The sequence below is a fragment of the Zootoca vivipara genome, chromosome 1, assembly GCF_965207765.1.
Source record: "Zootoca vivipara chromosome 1, rZooViv2.hap1.1, whole genome shotgun sequence".
NCBI lineage: Eukaryota > Metazoa > Chordata > Lepidosauria > Squamata > Lacertidae > Zootoca > Zootoca vivipara.
The window spans coordinates 55,076,915-55,094,877 of NC_142582.1; the positions used below are offsets into that span (position 1 = coordinate 55,076,915).

Below are 17,963 nucleotides of genomic sequence, written 5' to 3' on the forward strand. Positions count from 1 at the left end.
GTATTGCATAAAGATGGTGTTACTTAGTGCTATAATTCCACATGCATTTCCTCTTTGTAGATAAAATCTATCAGCAGCTAAGGAAGCATTTACCAAGTCAAACCAGGAGTGCTAAAATAATAAAACCAGAATTGCATCTATCTGATGAGAACAAAAGACAAAGGAAATCTGTACTAGAAATACAAAAATGTATTGATAGCAGCATGGACAGATCCTATATGAGGTGATCATCAATGACAGCTTCATACATCACAAAAATGCCCTGGGCATGATGCCAGATTTAGTAGATCCACAGTTGATGAAGAATGGACTTAACCAGAGGGAAAGGTAAAAGACTGATAATTTTAGGGGGGTTTTGTACAGCAAACTCTGGCACCCACCATTTAATCCTCAATTTTTAAAGTATTTACTGAAGTGATATGTCATGAAATTGACCTGGAAGTCAAAGCCCCTCCTTTTTAAAAAATAATAATCAAAACAGTTTTATTGAATTACACAGATAATTTAGCAGCATGAGAAAATATTGTTACCTCAGAATTCCTATAACAATATATAACAACATGTACAATTATAAAATACAACGGGCAGGAGACAAAAAGAAACTGCAGAGTGATACACTGTTTAACTCAGGACTCATCCACACACTTGTGGATTTCCAATCATGGGTCCGACAAGTACTTTTACTGCTGAATTGGAACAAACGTCAACTGAGTTTTCTGTAGCTATCGGAACAAACTGAAATGAAATCTCCCATGCAGGTATTTGAAAATAGCTGAGAAGTTGCAGTCCAAGGTTCCCTTTTTGTGCTACTCCTGGAACAGGAGTACAGAGTACTGAATGAAATAAAGGAATGGGGATGGTGTTGGCTGGGTTGGTGTGTGCAATTATCTCTAGAGCTTTGAACATTATTTTCTCTTCTCTGCTAGTGTTTATTTGCATGTCCTTCTGTTGGTCCATTTAAAAATAATGAAATAGGAACCATTAGGATAGCTTAGTTGGAAGAGCATGAGATTCTTATTGCCAGGGTCGTGGGTTCAAGCCCCAGGTTGGACAAAAAGATTTCTGCATTGTAGGGGATAGGACTCAGATGGCCCTTGTGCTTGCTTCCAACTCTACAGTTCTATGATTCTATGATACATAAAGTGTATCAAATATGATATTTGCATTTGTATGCTTTTAATAGTTGTCATTCACATGCAACACTAAGCCAAACCAGTTATGAAGCAGGTTAGTGCACAGAAAAACTTGGCTGCTTTGCTCCTCCCTCACAACTGTGCACTACCAGGAGACTATGATTTAGCTCAGCGGCGTAGCTAGCTGCTCGGGTGCCTGGTGCGACGCAAATGTCCTGCACCCGGGGGCAGGGCAAGCCGAGACAGAGCACGCTGCGTGGAACCTCCACAGAGTCTGCAAACCCCATGTTGCCATTTTGGGCAGCGCGGAGCCTGCAGGTGCCCGAGCCACCACGTAACTCCCCAGGAGAGATGTGTGGCTCAGGCGTGCTACAAGCCAGGCCTCGCGGTCACTCCCCTCAGTGATGACACCTGGGGCGGCCCGCACCCACTGCACTCCCCTTCCTACGTCAACCGATTTAGCTTAGTGTTATGTGTGAAGCTACACTCAAGCTTTGTCTTCCCCAAATAAACCATGAGTTGTAAGCCAATAACAAACCTTGGTTACAGCTTGTGGCTTCTTTGGAGCAAGACAAACCACTAGCCCAACACATAACACTAAGTCACATCATGGTTTAGTTCTTGGTGGTGCAACAGCAGCAGAATTGGGGAAGGAGAAGTAGACACGATTTTCTAACTACACACCAGTATGCTGATTGCTTCACACTAAGCCACAGTTTAGCTTAGTGTTATGTGCAAACCCAGCCATGGTCATTATCAACTCTTTTTATGCAATAAAATTGAATTGGATTAGAGGGGAGAAGATAACTAGAAGCTTCCCAAACTCCATTTTCGTTATTGTCAGCTAGAGATCTGGAACACCAGATCTGACAACTCACAACTACGTAGATTCAATTCCAGTGTACTTTGCCTTGAAAAAAACTACAGAGAGTTCCTGCATTGTAGCATCAAAAATATAATGGCAAGGCAACAGCTAGGTCCCTGGCATTAGGTAATGTAAGGCTATATTGAGGGATCAAAGTCTGGCTTCAGTGGAGATGACTAATCATAGTTCACACTATGGGACACTAAAGTCAATGGGAACTGTTGAATGTCTTTCACTTCCAAAGATCACACCATTGCAATTTAATTAACTGCCCCCTAGAAGGAACATGTTCTCTTAATATTTTATTGTTGCAAGTTCCTCCAAACCCTGTTGGGTATTTCTAACCACACACTTTCCCTCAGCATAGGGTTCCTGTAAAGTGATATTTATTAGCTAAGGGGAATAATCAGAGGCTCCAGGCTGATCAAAGTTTTCTTTTGTAAAAGTGCTTTGCAGAAACTAAAATAAAAATTGAACATTATCTTAGCAATTGGTTCACTGGCATTGACACATTCTTTATAGTGATCTGGATGTTGACTGGGCAATTGTGAAAGCATCTGTCACTTTCTTAAACAAAATAAAGTTATTTCTTTCTCATTGTTGCTGACGTGAATAGAAAATATGTTGAATGGTATGCTCAGATTCACATCAGGAGTCCATTGCTTTATTATTCTAATTCTGTCATATGTCAGTATGACTTATATTTTTCTTTTGTTTTTAAGATTTAATTTTCAATTGGATTAGTAAAACTGCTAGAAAGTTCAGGAGTGGCCAAATCGCAAGCCAGAGATTTCCCCTGTGCTGCTGAACTGGAAAAGGAAGCAGCAGCAGTAGTGCCTTCTCTCACCTGTCTTGTCTCAGGCCTTTCATCTGCCTCACCTTTGACCGCAGGTGAGAGACCGATAAAAGGACTGGGTGAAAATGGGAGGGAGAAATCACCGCTGCCTGGACTCTAATTCAGTGACAATTCATGTCCTGCTTATGTGCTTAGAATCACAGAACTGTAGAGCTGAAAGGGACCACAACGGTCATCTAGTCCAACTCCCTGTAATGCAGGGATCTTTTGCCCGATGTGGGGCTCAAACCCAGAACCCTAAAATTAAGAGTCTCATGCTCTACCAACTGAGTTTCCCATAGATGGCCTGCTGGCCACTGTGTGAACAGATCATTGGCCCAATACAACAGACTTCTTATGTTATTATGTTAATTTTAAAGGCATGGGGAAGTCTCTAGCTTAGAAACTGGCAGCCACAAAACTATATGCATTTTTTTCCATTTCATTTTACACTTCCTAAGCAAGCAGAGATGTCCATGGGAGTTTACTAGTTTGCATTCACTCTGCAAGGTCCCTCTACTTTGGGGGTCTTGAAACTAGATAGAGGCTTTGGTGCTCCTCCATGCTCTTCAAGGTGAACAAAATTCAGCCTACCTTGCCTCCCCTTCATCCCCAGCAGAGGATGAAACAGCCAGGCCATTTTAGGATTAACTGAACTCTAATTAATTAAGTTCACAGTAACAAAAAAAACCAACCCACATGTCATAAGATAATGAAGTGAGCATTTTGTTCCTAATTGGGTCTCGATAATAAGGCCGCTTGGTTGTGATTTCTGATGGCAGTCTCAATGTGCTTCATGATTCTAGGGCAGGCAAGAGACAATTAATGCTAATTAGTGAACAATTAGCAAATGAAAACACAGGTGTAGAAGGGAGACAATTTTTGTGCTACTCTTGGTGCAAGTCTGCTGGTACAGGCATAACCCAAAAGGCCTCAGGCATGCAAGCAGTGGATCCTTCTTCCTTAGATTGTGGATTAGATGTGAAAGGGCAATGATTACAACCACAAAGGGCAACAGTACCAACCACAGATGTCAGTGCTGCAGCAAAATTAAATTAGGGACTACAGGAGGGACTACAGGAGGGAATAATATAAGACAGGCTGAGGGGGGAAATGATTTGAATAGTGTAAGGCTGGTGAGGAAGTGTGGGGAAACAACATTCCATTGAGATTTGGAATGAAGTGCTGGGAATCAGAGGCCAATTGAAAATCAGATGTCAAGAATGAGCAGTGTAGAGGCCTTCACACTGAGAGATGGACTCCAAAAGGGTTGGGAGGTCTAACTCAGTAATTCCATTTGAAACAACACAACTAACTAATTACCTAGGAAAACCACTTTCTAAGAGTCATGGACTTCCTCCATGCAGACTGAAGGTGTAAATAGGTGAATAAACCCTATTTCTTAAAGCATTACATTCTCTGCTCTGTCTTCCATTATCCAAGGGGACACAGACCCTATGTGTGTGCCTGGGACCCCATGGTAGGGTTGCCATATTTCAAGCAGTGAAAATCTGGACGGAAAGGTTGTTGAGCTTTCTTTGGCAAAGTTGTTGGGCTGCCATATTTGGGTGATGTATGGAAACCCTACCCATGGGCTCTTGCAGGCACCTTCCTTTTGTAACAATATGTTATTAATAATCTAGGCATTGGGTTTGAAACTGAACTTAAAAAAGGCTCTCTAAAAATATTTTTTCTTTAAAAAAAAATTGCCCCAGATTTTTTTTACCTTCATTGATAAACATACTTTTGCTCTCTAAATGTTATGTGATTTAATAGGTTTTTAAAAATGGGAAGTAGTTAACACTTGTTTTCCTGACCCCAAAGAGACAGAAAATCTTAATATTTTTGACAGAATCTAATAAGCTGAGGGATCAAAGGGTAAAAAGATTCTGAGGCAAGGCTGACAACTTAAAGTTGTTGCTTGTTGCTTAGAAAGGCTGAAGTCACAGCCCTGATCAGAGTCCATCTAACAGAAACGAAGTGTTTCAAGGACTCTAGGGTGCTAGAATAAATGTAACAGAAGATTTCTGAAATCGGCTATGTATGTACACTGTGGTCCTCTGGATATCTGAGAAGATTCAGAGTCCCATATGAGATGCATTCATATGACTATGCAGTCATTGAAATCCATGCACAGTGTGGCAGGATCTGTAGAGATGGGCTTCTAGGAAGCTAGAAATCCTTACAAGCTTTGAATGATTTTAAAACAATAAAGAACAGACCATAATGCAGTCATTATGTCCAGCTGCAGTTCAGGGCACTTTGGGCTGGGCTGCTGGACTGTTGTTGTTTTTAACTAAAAGGTGTATGAAATATGAGTTTCTATTGGGAGAGAAAGTGGGGTATAACATGAACAAATGGATGCAATGAAACATTCTTAGATTTGAGAAGACCATGCACTGTAATGGAAATGCTACTGGAGTTATTTAACTCCCTCAACCACCTGCTAAACTCAAAGTACCGTTACTGTAGTTGGATTCTGCAATGGCATAGCAAATGTGCAATGGAGTAGATTTTAAGTTTCACTTTCCAAAATGGTCACATTCAGAGAAACTGTAATCATTGTCCATAACAACCTACAAAGCATGTAAACAAAGCTCTTTGTATCAGTTGACTCCTGATATAAAAATGTTTTGCAAAAACTCCCTGCACTGCCTACATGTCCATGGGCAGAACTTGGTCTGAAATTCAGACAATGTTTCAATAACTATGGCTCTGCAACAGAAAAAAAACCCCAGATGTTCAAAGGAAAATTTGAGCAATGCAATTGGCTCCTTACCTTGTTTACTGTTGGGCATGTCCTTTTTGAACATTAGCAATGGATGTTCTTTCCTCCAGCAGAAAAAAAGCAAAACCCAGGGGGGTGATATCCAGTGATGTACATCCACCAATAGAATGGAATGGACAGTGCAGAACAGTTTCCCTCTCCCTCCTGCAGCACCCTACATGCTCCCAAATCTGTTACAGAAGATTAGAGGACCCACAGAAGCAGAGGCAGGTGTGAAGGACCTACTAGGGGTGGAGAGGAAGGAAAAGTCTTATAAGCAAGCAGAAATCTGCTCACATCTAGAAGCTCAAATGTGAGGAAGTGGCCAAAACTAACCAAATGAATGTCAATAGGGACAAAGGTAAGGTTCTACACTTAGGCAGGAGAACCAGCTGCACAAATGAAAGATGGGGGACAGTGAAAATGATATTGGGGTCTTAGTGGACCACAACCTTAACATGATTCAACAGTGTGATGCAGCAGCAGCAGCAGCAGGAAAAAAATAAAATAAAATGTGAGTGTAGTAATTTCTCAATAAATTACCTGGAATGCATAGGAAGTTGCCTATAGATCATTGGTCCACCCAGATAAGCCCTACCCATTCTGGAGACTTAGCTGAGAGTTTATGCATGCAGAGCAGATTTTTCTGCCTCTGAGCTACAGCCCTACCCCAAAGTAAGAAAGTGGTAGTATAAACACTCATATAATTGGGATGTGCATGGATCTGCACCATCTGGAAACCTTCCTTACTGACATCAATATTGATTTCATATTAGATGGGGAGTTGGCCAGGAAGTATTAAAAATGTGTATTTTCAAGGCAGTGCCGAATATATTATGTTTTCCACTAACATTTTTGGCAGCCTATAACTATTTAATTACTAAGCCTTCAGTTGTTTTTTCAGCTGTTTCCTTGAATTTGTGTTTGTTCACAGTGAGGGCAATTCATCCAAGGTGGCAAAGAATTCACTTTATTTGCCCTCAGTGGCATTCTGCTTGGGTGTCACGATGCCACAACATTCACCTAGTGGTCTGAGGTTGGTTAGGATCTTCCAAGTAAATAATGTGGGAAGAAGCCCAAATTAGGGTGGGGAATGGCAACCAAGCTGCAGGAGGTTACAGAAACAAATGACAATGATAAAAAAGTGAATAATTTACATGACACTAGAATTCCTGGACATCCAACAAAGCTGAATGTTGGAAGATTTAGGACAGATAAAATAAAGTGTGAGTACTTATACTTGTTCCCATGGGAAACAGTGATGGCCCCTGACTTGGATGGCTTTAAAAGAGGATTGGACAAATTCATGGAGGACAACGTTATCAATGGCTAGAAGACACAATGGCTCCATTCTGCCTCCATGGTCAAAGTCAGTAATACTTCTGAATATCAGTTGCTGGAAACCACAGGAGGGAACAGTGCTCTTGTGGTCAAGTCCTGCTTGCCAGTTTTCCACAGGCATCTGTTTGGCCACTTTGAGAACAGGATGCTGAACCAGATCTTATGTTTTGTCATCTCCCAATGATGGTGCAACCTCCTGAGTAGTATTAAGATCATTTTGTTTTAGAAGAAGCAGTGTCTTTCATAGAAATGCCCACGCCTACGCCCATGATAAAGACTTGAAGTAGGCGAAGTAATCACACTTCTTTCACTGCAGTTCAGAACAACAGTCCACACATTTCTGCAAATCACAAGAACAGTACAATTCTATAACAAGAAGAAAATTCCATTGAGTTCAGTGGGACATACTTCCAGTTATATGACTGCAGCCTAAACTGGCAGGGAGTATCACATTTCCCTCGATACAAGAACCAGCCAATATAGTGTTGAAAAACCAAAGTATCCCTACAATAGAAGTGCATCCTCAAGGGAAGATGTCTGTACTGCGTGCAACAAATGTATAATAGCAGTAGCCCATCTGTTGTGGAAAAAAGAAGTCTGAATAGCTTGTGTCTCTGCAAGTGTATGTGCTGGAGAATAAAAGCAGGCTGGACTAGGGGACCATCCATATGAGGCAGGATAAAGGGTGAACAGAGGACAAGTTGCAGAAGAAATTTGGGAAGTGCCAGGGCTTCAGAAAAGACAGATGAATGTTTATGCCCTGCAAAAACAAACTGCATGTCTTGTGCAATCTAGTCAACTCCACTGCAAGCCTGGAGGATTCAGGGGAAGGCAATGAAAGGGAAAGAATTCCTTTGATCCTCTGGGCTGACTCAGTCTCCTTTAGACACGCTGATTCAAAATACAAACACATACTAACTACTCTTAACAATGGAGGTCTCTTGCACTCTCTCTCCAATTGGGTCAGTAACCCAGCTACGGTATATGGTACTCTCAGGCCAGCATGACTCAAGAAGCAAAGAAGCGCAACAGCTATTATGGGCTACACTCAGCAAATCCCCAAGCAGAAAAGACCTTTGTTAGTCACCAATAGACAACATAATCAGCAGGGAATTTCTCTAGCATGCAACTGATTGAAATGAATGTGTCTTATATGAGAATCCCCAGAATGTGCTTATGTCATGGAAATCCCACAGCAACTGAAAGTACAGCTTTGAAAACCTTCCCATTCCCTTTCCTTGCCCATAGCTGCCAAGTTTTCCCTTTTCTCGCGAGGAAGCCTATTCAGCATGAGGGAATTTCCCTTTAAAAAAGGGAGAACTTGGCAGCTATGTCCTTGCCACACTTCCCCCCCCCTTTAAAATAACTCCCACCTTTCTCCTGCAGTTTCCACATCCTTGATATGTGCCATATATTATTAAGTAGAATTCTTCTTGATTATGTGTATGGAGTGGGTAGCTGAAATGCAAAACTTGCCACAGGGTGGCAGGGATCTTCCAGCTGCTCTGTGAGTTACAACTTCCTCTTATTCACAATGCTTCCCAAGAAACTCCCTTTTTTTGTTGACTGAGTCCCTGACCATTTTAATTTTCCTCTTCATGATGCTGCACTAGAAAAATATTTTGCATTTAAGGAGGACTTGAGAGGGATATTGGCAACATGTAATATTAACAATCAGCACATTTCCTTAGAAGCATTTGGGGAAGGGCTTTAGCACAAAGCCTGCTGAAGATCCAAATATGCAGCATCTGTCAGATTTATGCACTTGTTTACTCACAGGATAGCTAGGAGAGTATGGAGTGGATCTTCTAGTATGGATTGAGAAAATGCAGCCAGGGTGATGTATCTTCAGGCGGCATTTCAAGCACTCAGGTCTGCTGCTGGGACTCAAAGAGCTTGTCACATGCTGTCAGTTGTTGCCTCTTATTTAAATTTTTAAATATTAGTCCATAAAGAGACTCTCTCTCACACACACACACACCCTGCAAAATGCATTTCCTAAATGTCTTTACTGCATGTCTACAAAAGCTCTTGCTAAATGGGAATGCAGGTGTTTTTCCGGCATGCTCTGTAGTCAAATTTGGACTGTACCATATGGAAGGAAAGAACCTGCAGTCTCACCTGAGAAATAAACAGCAGTTAAACAGGCAGACACTTCTGAGAATTCTGGTCCCTCTGTCCCTAGTCTGTCTAGGAAGCCACTGATGCTGAAGACAAGAGTTTGAGCAAGATGGAAGCTGACTAAGGACAAGCTGCTCATGATTCATCTACATTTTGGCAGAAGGTGAGAGGGTTTCACCTTCTTGGGTTTGGTTCTAAATTTAGCTTGATGGAAGAACATAATCATTCATTAAAATTCCATGCTGCCTACACTCTATTGTGTGTGCATACCAATGGGCTGCAGTGCCTGCAACCTTCCTTCTGCTTCAGCCGTCTCTAGACCCCACTGGGAGGCTCCAAACAGGTGACATATGTGCCAGCTGCTGGATTTAATTCTCTCATTTCAGAAGAGATCCTGTGGTGCTTGGGAAGAGATGTGGCCCTGACTTAAAAGATAAGGAACAGAATGGAAATGGGAATGGGGAGGTGGGTGGTGGGAGCTCATCCACAAAGAAACCTACCTTGGAATATGAACTTTCTACCTCCTAGCATGACTAAAGGCTTCAGCCATGCTTAGTATGCTTCCTTTTCAGGAAAAAACTTTTCAGAAGATCACCAAATTTTCATTTGGCAACTGCTTCATGGAAACCTCTAAAGTTTCTGCTCAAATTTTTCATAACCTCCAGATTTTCCTGGAACTGACCAAGAAGATTGCATAAAACTCCAATAAATGAAGGCAGGTTTGAACCAAATAATGGTTAAATGTATATTCTACACAATATACTTTTATTACTGACCTTGAATCACGGTTTCTCTTGTTCAAATATCACTTTGTGTTTGACAATCCCAGGTATGCGTGCTCAGAAGTACTGAGTTCAAAGGGGTTTACTTTGAAGTAAATGTTCATAGGAATGCTGCTTTAGAGAAGACACTACAATCAGCTTCTGCACATCTCACCATTTGCAAAATAGGAATAATAGAGGGCCACCTTAAAAGTTTTTTTTTTTTTAAGAAATCAGCAAAGCACTGGACAGTCATCCATGAGATCCTTGATGAATGACAGAGAAATTAGGGCTAAATGATATTAATGTCAGGTGGAGCCACAGCTGGTTGAACAACTATACCCAGCCAGTGCTCATTAATGGCTCTAAGTCAGCCGCCTGGGGGGGAAGACTCAAGTGGAGAACCACAGGGCTCTCTTTTAGGACCTGTGCTATTCAGCATTGCTATAAATGACTTGAATGAGGGCATAGAGAGGATGCTTATTAAATTTAAAGATGACACACAGCTAGGAGGGATAACTAACACCATAGAAGACAGAATCAAGATTCAAAATGACTTTGACAGGCTGGAACATTGGGCTGAAACCAACAAGATTAAATTCAACAGAGATAAATGTGAAGTCCTACAATTAGGTCCAAAAATAAAATAAAGATCAAAGGCACAAATATAGGATGGAGGAAACCTTGCTTGAAAGCAGCATATGTGAAAAGGATCTAAATGACTTAGTTTATTATAAGTTGAACATGAGCCAGCAGCACGACGTGGCTGCTAAAAATGTCCATGCATTCTTAGGTTGCATTAAAGAAGCAAAGGGAGGAATTCAACGTCACACTATTATGACCATTCCGTCAGCACAAGCATTTCAGTTTGTCAGATGTAACAGTCTCTGCTCTCCTCCCCCCCCACATGCAGTTTGGGGGGGCTCCCCCAACCAGCTAGAGATGATTTGGGGGGCACAGGGGGCAAGGAGAGGGTTTTAACCCCAACACACTAGTGGGACACATTGTACTAGCTCCTGCTAGCACAACTGTTTTAACTGAACCCAGCCTTAGTGTCCAGATCATGAGAAGCAATAGTTTCACTCTATTCCACTCTGTTCTGTACTGTTCAGGCCACATTTGGAGTACTGTGTCCAATTCTGGGCACCATACAGTCGTACCTTTTTTTGGAAGGGAAAGGAAAATATATAAAGCAGCTGTATGATCTACTATTAGAATGGGAAACAAAAGATGAATTAACGAAAGATGTTATGATCAAATGGGTGCAAGATTTAGGGAAAAACATTATGTTTGAAAATTGGGAAAAATTATGGGTAAGAGATTTGAAATATATTATAAATTATGATATAAGAGGAAATGTTATCAAGATGCAATATAGGTGGTACCTCACCCCGGCAAGACTGGCTAAAATATACAAAAACAGTGATAACACCTGCTGGAGATGTAAAGAGGAGATAGGCACCTTTATACATACATGGTGGGGCTGCAAAAAGATTAAAATGTATTGGGAAGAAATTTATAAAGAATTAAAAAAAAATTGACAAGACACTCATTTAAAAAAGAGCCGGAGATTTTTCTTTTGGGCATGATGGGAGAAGAAATTAAAGCAGAAGATAAATGTGTGGTAATATATGCGACTGCAGCTGCCAGAATTTTAATTGCTAAAAATTGGAAAAGTGATGTAATCCCGAGTAAAGAAGAATGGCTATTGAAATTAATTACATATAAAAATTTGGCAATAAAAGAAGGGGTTCCAAAAAATTCAGAAAAAATAGGGCAGAAAAGGAATGGGAACCATTTAATCAATATTTAAGAAATAGGATTGAAAAGGCGAATCTTATAGCAGAATTGTGAAGGGTGCAAAGAAAAAGAAAAGAATAAGAATAATATAGAAGAAAGGATGCACAAAATAAAGGAATTAAATTCAGCTTATAGGAAAGGTTGGAAGTCATAGGTGATAGGGGGAAGAAAAATAGAATTTTATTAAAACTTTATGTTCATTTATGTTTATTTTTATTTAATTTTGTTGTTTATAAATTAGGTTATGTTTTGTTTTGTTTAGAATATGATTTGGAATATGATTTGAGTATAATTTTGTTATGATTTTGATTATGATTTTGTTATGATTTAGTTTAAGTGTTTTTTTGTTATGATTTTATTTTTTATTGCTTTTTTGTTGCTGCTGCTATTGTTTTTTCTTTAATTTTATGTTGTATGTATGTGCTGTATTTTAAAAGAAATTAATAAAGTATTTTTAATTTTTTTTTAAAAAAGTCGTACCTTGAAAACCAGAAGAGAGTATCCCGGTTTTCAAACGTTCTTTTGGAAGCCGAACATCTGACAGGGCCTCTGCGGCTTCTGATTGGCTGCAGGAGCTTCCTGCAGTCAATCAGAAGCTGCACTTTGGAAGTTGAACATTTCAGAAGTTGAACGGACTTCCGGAATGGATTCTGTTTGACTTCTGAGCGAGGTATGACTGTATTTAGTGAAGGACACTGACAAATTGGAGCCTCTCCTGAGAAGTATAACTAAGACTTTGAGGGGGTTTGGAAATGAGGTTCTATGATGAATGGTTGAGAGAGCAGAGCAAAACAGGGGCTGGGTGACCTTCTGTCAGAAATGCTGTAGTTGTATTCTGCACTGAGCAGGAAGTTGGGCGAGATGACTTTGAAGGTGCCTCCCTACTCAATAATTCTATGCTTGTAGGCTGAGATAATGTATCATGACTTGAGTGAGAACAGTGGGAGCAAGAGATGTTGTGCAGCACACTTAAGACTGAAAACGTTTTGTTGCATGGCATTCTATGTCAGAAACACAGTTATTTGCTACTGGGGTCTGGGATGCAATTGCCTCCTTTCCCTGTATCTCTCCCCTCACCAAAGTTGCAAAGCTTCACACAGAGACTCAGAGATTGTTGTGAAACGGCAGCACAGGGCAAGCATGCATATATTTTCTTTTGTAATTCTTTTCATCCCTCCCACAATCCTGGAGAGCTCCCCACCTTCTTATATTTCCTCCTTGTCTTCCCTTGAATAGCACACATACAGTGAAAGAAAAGCAAAATAAATCATTAGATAAGCCTTTTGGTGGTGGGTAGGTAAGCAGGAATTTAGGAAAATCAAATGATTCTACACAAAAGGGTGTGAGAATGCAAGGGATTGTGCACCTCCTACAGGAACCTCACACGTTCTCACGCATCTAGCAACACTGGCTTTCACCAAATAAATCTGTATGCAAACCTGCTCTCCCCAAAGCCACAGAAAAAGCCTACAAGCTTATCCTTCTCTAGTTGGCTCACACAGATCCAGCTGTCCACCTTGAAGAGCCACGTGCTGCTCTTGCAGCTCAGCCACGCCTTCAGTAGTGTGGGTTGTTTGTTTATTGCATTTATATGCCACCTTTTCCTCCAAGGAGCTCAAATAGTGTACATGGCTCTCCCCATCTCCATTTTTTCTCACAACAACACTGTGAGGTAGGTTAGGCTGAGAGAGGGGGGCTGGCCCAAGGTCACCCATTGAGCTTCATGGTTGAATGAAGATTTGAACCCTGGCCTTCCAGTCCATAGTCCAATGCTCTAACCATTATACCACACTAGCTAGTGCAGTTGATGTATGTTTAGAGTTTAGACTTGGACTGTGAAACTCATTAGGTGACTTTGGGCCAGCCACTAGCTCTGAAACTAACCTACCTCTGAGGGTTACCCTGGAACCTCAAATTTCAGGAGTGCCCTGTGCGACACCAAAATCTGGTTCCCCCTGTCTTCCGCTGGATGTCATAGTTATGGTGCCCCAGAAGCTCTGCATCTGGTACAAGGAAGCTGGCCATGCTTCCCAAGACCCACCTTGGGTTGTTGTGAGAATAAGAAGTGAGGACAGGGACCAGATACACTGCTTTGAGCTCCTTAGAGGAAAGACAGGATAAAAATGTAATGGGTTAATTAATAAGCTACCCACACTCTCCGCAAACGAAAATGGAAAACCATGGCAGGAGAGAAACAGCAGACAGCAGAAGCACTCTCTTAGCAAGAATGAAGATACCCAAGTCAATTCTGGGGAAGATGGCTGCCTTGTAGCTCCACTACCTGTCAGGAAAGTCATTCAGCCAGCATCTATTTTTCCCCCAGCCACTTATCCCTATCTACTCCATCTGGCGGAAGCAAAGGAGCGGGTTGTCTTTCCTGTCACCATGAGGGCTTTTTTTTTTCTTGTGGGGGCCCCCAGTGTGCCAGTCACTGGAATGAATCTGAACTAGGCGAGACTGTTGTCTGTTTATCTCTGATCAGCAAAATCTTCCAATTCATCTTGCTCACTCTGTGGCAGCCAGTTTTATTAATTTGGCTCCCAGATGAGCATCTTTACTTATTAATGGGGCAATATTGCTGCTTAACTCATGAACGTATTCCACACACAACCTCCCCATCTTCAGTAAGGCACTGGCAAACTAAGCAGTCAGAATCTGGGAAGCTGGACCTTGTTTCTTCTGAGGGAGTGAGATAAGTTGCCAGATATAAGCTGGCTGGCAGTCCCAATATAGACAAGAGGGAGACTGGGGAACGGTGTCAAGAAAGCAAGTGACTGGCTGTGTGTGGCAAGTTTCCAAGCAGGGCAGATGAAATGTTGCTAATGCTTGCATTAAGATGCAAGATACTGTTTCAAATTAAATACCGGCTATATTTATTTATCCTAATTATTACTGATCCTGGTTCAACATGTTATATTCCTGTGCTTAGGGAGAAGGAAACCACACAGTTTTATTTTTATCAATGCATTTTCAGTGTTGATAACGGGGGGGGGGGGGATTTGCCATCTTTGGAACACTTGACCCAGTTTTGAATCCCTAGATGAGCCAAGAGAGGTTTCTTTTTGAGAGAAAACAAGCCACAGCACGATGCTGAATGCCAGGCATGTGGGGTGTCTGAAGCAGCTAAAGGATTTTTCATCTGATTATTTTTTTAAAATTGAATGTTATTCTTAGCTCCACAGTAGTCATGCTAGTTCTGATCCAATGCCAGTACTGTAATGGATGGGGTTTAACCTTACTGCAGTGGTAGGTAGGATAGCTTTGCTGTGTGTGTGTGTGGGGGGGTATTTACTTTTTAAAATCGGGACATATTTGGTGTTGCAGAGGTTGAGTACATTGCCTTAACAGAACTTGGTAAAAGAATGAAACAATAATTTAAAAATCAGAAGGGTACAGAATTGCTACCGGGGGGGGGGGGGGATTCTGTAAAGCAGCCGCATAGTGTTTTTCAGTAGCATGATATCTGTTGAGGCATGTTATTACTATAACTGGTTTTTTTTTTCCAGATGTGTGCCTATATGTGTGGCAGAGATTACAATTCATGCAAAATTGCAGATTTCCATTCACTAAATGCATGTTTGAAACTACCTTAACAGAGGCTGTTGAGAAATATGATGGATGTGGGTGGAGTGCGGGAGGTGCCCCCAGTTCTCCTAGAGAGGGAGAAAGGTAACCATGTTTGCATATGCAATTCATTTAAATATATGCAAATATTTAATTGGATCCATCACACTCTCTCCTCTTCTCCTTTCAAACCTGATCAGGTCTCTTTTTCTTGGGGTTGTGCTCTTGTCTTTCCTTCTTTCTTGGCTGTCACACCACAAAAATCTCATATTCTCTTTCCCTCATTACCCACAGGAATCCACTACTGCTCTCTTGCAGAAATGAAACTTTGCCTTCAGCCGGTCTCCTAGTGTTGCCTCAAAGTCACCCACTTTCTTTCTTCAGATTCTTGCCCAAAAAGCTTTCCAAAAGTTCCACAAAATCACTACCCAAACCAGATTTTCACTTTTTGAAATATGGCAAACCTAGACTATACCAACCCCTGGGGTGCCAAATTCTGAGGTGCATTTAGGTTCAAGGTCAAAAGATCCTCAAGGGGATGTCAGGGTAGCATCTGAGAACTGCCGGCTTGTATGAAAACAACACATTCTGTAACAATGCTGGTGTTTGTGTGTTGGGAAAAGGAAAGTGAGACAGTGTGTTGACTCTTGTTAGGAGTAGCAGCTGGGGCAGGAGAATGAAAATACTGGTTTGGTGAAATAGTAAGGTCTGCCTTAAAGGGCAAAGCCAAGTTTAGGGACACTCATCGTTCAGCACTCAGGGGCAAAACTAGGCTTTATTTCACCTGGGTCAAAGACCCAGTTTGGCACCTCCTCCACATGCATTTGCGAACACACACACACACACACACACACACACACACAGGCTGGGTCCAAAACACCCCTCTGGAGGCTTCACCTGAGGCAGAAAACCTGGCTAGCCCCCCTCCCCCAGCTACAACTCTGCATCACTAATATACAGTATGTCTCACTGTTTTAAAAACAAAATACATTGTTTGCGAATGCAGTGGTGACACAGTGACCTCAGGAAACCACAGGAGTCATGGTGGCAGGGGTTGAGGGAAAAATTCCATTATATGCTGCAAATTCATGGCCCTTTTTGGAGCATGGCAGGCTCATTATGTCTTTTAAGAAGCCAGAAACAGGGATGTTGGGCTACATGCATGCAATCAGAAGGTTCTTAGCATGAACGATGGTAGTTGCAGGGCAGGGAGCATGGCTGGTTGGGTGGGGGGGTTAGAGTTACCTATGTCATAAAAGTGTACTTCAAATGCATAAAAATATTGAAAGAAGTAAGCAATACAACAAAAGGTTGAAAATACTTAAGATCAAAAGAAACTTCTATTTTTATAGTAAAAGGGGGGGAAAGTGTGGTAAAATATAACAATGGCAGTAACAAAATTAATAATAATAATAATAATAATAATAATAATAATAATAATACCCAAACCATTATTTCCCCCCGCCTCCCCTAGGATATTCACTTGCACACAGATTATTTTGAAAACTTACTTTCATGCTGCACCAACATTTCCAGCAAAACATTCAATTATCACATCTCCTAACAAGCTAAATACCGTGTTTCTCATATTATAAGACATGTCTTATATTTATTTTTTCCTCAAAAAAAACCCATTATGGCTTATTTTCAAGGGATGTCTTATTTTTTTCCTCCTCCTCCTGCCGCGTCCGGCATTGCTGCTGCGCCTATCACTATGTCTTATTTTCGGGGTATGGCTTATATTCCTTGAATGCTTAAAAATCCTGCTATGGCTTATTTTATGGGTATGTCTTAAAATATGAGAAACAGGGTAACAAAAGCTGAACCAACCATGAAGACGCGTCACTCAGCAAGAGTCTCTCACTGGCTGAAACATCTTCATTCACTGACAGGATTCACCATCAGCAAACTCTTTCTCCGACTCCGACAGAAAGCAAGCATCACCAGCTGTTGCAAACCCTGGATGCTTGCAAAGAACCCTTATTTTACCTCTCCGGACAACTGTTATACTTTCTTTTCCTCCCTTGTACATGCAAAACCCAAACAATGGCCAAAATTGGGGCACACAACAAGACAAGGACCCCAAGCACACCAGCAAATCTACAGCAGAATGGCTGAAAAAGAAAATAATCAAGGTGTTGCAATGGCCCAGTCAAAGTCCAGACCTCAATGCAATTGAAATGCTGTGTGGTACCTTAAAGAGAGCTGTGCATAAACAAATGCCAACAAACCTCGATGAAATGAAGTAACATTGTAAAGAAGACTGGGCTAAAATTCCTCCACAATGATGTGAGAGACTGATAAAGTCCTACAGAAAATGAGTACTTCAAGTTATTGCTGCTTAAGGTGGTTCAACAAGCTACTGAATCATAAAGTGTACTTAGTTTTTTACACATGGCTTTTCCATTTTGGCTTTATATCTGTTAAGCAAGTCATGACACGATGCAATATGTCATGTGTTGTTGTTCATCTGAAGTTGTATTTACCTAATTTTAAGACCTGCTAAGGAACAGATAATAGTTATTATGTCTTCATATGTAAAGCCACAGAATTCAAAGAGGGGGCACTTTCTTTTTCCCATGTCTGTATGCCTTGAACAACAATCCTTCCTGATGCCTCACCACATGCCAAGTCCAAGGAATTGGAGGCAACCCACAAACATAATCGGGAAATCAGCAACAGAGGTATGAAAAAACCCTCCCAATCAATTGATGCATTTTTCTCTAAGACTAAGCACTGCCTCCAGCCAGTTGTGAGCTAATAAGCAAACTAGATG

General features: G+C 41.2%; 1 protein-coding gene across 2 annotated transcripts in view; it reads right to left on the bottom strand.

The window, feature by feature from the left end:
• The window catches only part of SYT7 (synaptotagmin 7), a 217,177-nt gene that overhangs the window by 68,844 nt on the left and 130,370 nt on the right, over nt 1–17,963 (bottom strand). The gene's annotated exons all lie outside the window — the stretch shown is intronic.